At 46.2% G+C, this 1,956-nt stretch overlaps 1 protein-coding gene and 1 long non-coding RNA gene across 2 annotated transcripts in view; both read right to left on the reverse strand.

Annotated features, from left to right (window-relative positions):
* LOC104998934 overlaps positions 1-1,950 on the reverse strand; it is a 6,874-nt gene extending 4,924 nt beyond the window's left edge. The window contains exon 1 of the long non-coding RNA XR_826523.1: positions 5-1,950. This is a non-coding gene — a long non-coding RNA (uncharacterized LOC104998934). The remainder of the gene's footprint in view (positions 1-4) is intronic.
* CUX1 (cut-like homeobox 1) overlaps positions 1-1,956 on the reverse strand; it is a 351,136-nt gene that overhangs the window by 21,799 nt on the left and 327,381 nt on the right. The window lies entirely within an intron of this gene.

The raw sequence follows: 1,956 nt of genomic DNA on the forward strand, positions 1-1,956 counted from the left end.
CAACCTCTTAGGGCATGACTGCTGGGTGATCGATCTTAGGGTCAGTAGCAGATGCCAGAACTTGCGTACAACCTGTCCTCTGCTTGGTCTGCTCATGGGGCTGTGGCAGCCCTGGGTATGGAGGCATTCGGGTGTCTCCTTCCTCCTGGGGCTAAGGGCAGCTGGGGAGGGTCTCTCAAAGCCAGAGGGAACACAGAGGAACACTTCACCCAAAGCTCTGCTGCACTCTGGGTCTGGACCACCAACCAGCACATCTGGCTTTTAGGGAGACACAAAGATGCCCAAAGGAGGAAGACAGATGAACAGGGAGGCATTTGTGCTTTGGAAGTATAGGGAAACTGTCCCAGGGAGGCCATGAACTCTTATCTTTCTGCCTTGGTTACTGGCCTAGACATAGTGGCCATGACTTGGGAGTAGTCATACAAGTCAGGATCCTGGCAGATCCTGGGGATGCCTCCGCAGTCTCCTGACCACAAGCTACCTTGTGTCGCGATGTTCTTCCGGCAGGTAAGCTCCGAGGAAAACCGAGATGGAGTTAGATGGCTGTGGTAATCCTTCCTAAAGAAGGGCGACCTGCTAGACAGAAATCACAAGACTCATCCAGAAGTTCAAGAGAAGAGGCCTTGTCTGGGAGCCAGGAGATGGGAGTGAAGCCACGCCCCTTCTACCTCAGACACCCAAGAGAATGTGGGCAGGAACCAAAGGTCAAGAGGCTGAACTTGAACACTGATTGTATGCGGAGCCTCCACTTAGCCAGCTAAGTAATGGCAAAAACCTTAAGTTATGAACACTGCCTCCAATTAACAAAAAGAAGCCATTTAAAATGGTATAATGGAGCTTGTAATTAAGTGTTAGTGTTTTCTACTGAACCGTGTTCCCCAGGGGAGAGGTACAAATCAGCTTTTTAAACTGATGGAGCGGAAAGAGGAAGAGGTCGGCTGCCTGTGGGAGCTACTGCTTGGAACGCCAGCCAGGGGAAGGTAAAGCCCATGGAAGGGATGCTGTTCAAGGCACTTGAATATTGCTTATCAAGATGAAAGGTCAACCCTTGGACTCAGACTGAGGGGCACAAAGAGGAGGGGGACACCCCATCCCAGGTTTCTGTTATTTAGTGGCAGCTCTTGTAAGTATTACAGTGACAGCTTAAACACAAGAGATCTAAGACTAGGATCGCAATTAAAAAAAAAATAAATAGAAAAAGAATACAAACACGGAACTGCAAGCAAAATTTAACCAACTGATTGTATCGAGCACCCAGATGTAAGTCTGGCAAAAAAAGACAGAATGGAAATCAACAATAACCTAGTTTTAAAAAAAGAAACAAAACCAACAAAAATGACTAAATTGCCTGGAAGAGCCAAAGTGGCTGTTTTAGACGTTACTATTTGGCCACAAGGATGGACAGATTTATACTTTTTATCAGTTTCTTCGATTTAACTCCTTAGTAAATAACAGTCATGCCTTTAAATCGAAAACACTACCCTGGCGTTCCCTGTTAACGCCCTGCTTTTCGTTCTACTGAAAGTTGGGTATTTGGAGACTCATCACGTGATGACAAAATTCCACCTTGAGGTTTCTGTGGAGAGGACACCACAGTACTGTCAGGGGCTCTGCTACGCACTGTCCTGAGGGTCACGGATGCAAACGCCCTCTTCTCAACGCACCTGGATTCAGCCAGATGGGAATCCATTTTCCCCTTAAGCTCCTCCGTGTTGAATTCTCTGCTCACTGAACCAGATTTTAAATTCAGAATGATATGAAACCATCAAAAGACAAACGGCCTGCCTCCCAGCCTCCTAGAGCCTTCTGCAAACTTCTTCTTCATGAAAAGGCATTGTCTTTAGTGTAGTGACTCTTAAATTTGTGAAAAACTTGAACTAAGTGCTGCAGTTGCAGGTTAAAAGACTGTAAATGAAATACATAATTTCTAAAACGTCATGCAAGAAATGTGGTTTC

This window comes from Bison bison, unplaced genomic scaffold, assembly GCF_000754665.1.
Source record: "Bison bison bison isolate TAMUID 2011002044 unplaced genomic scaffold, Bison_UMD1.0 scf7180017864340, whole genome shotgun sequence".
NCBI lineage: Eukaryota > Metazoa > Chordata > Mammalia > Artiodactyla > Bovidae > Bison > Bison bison.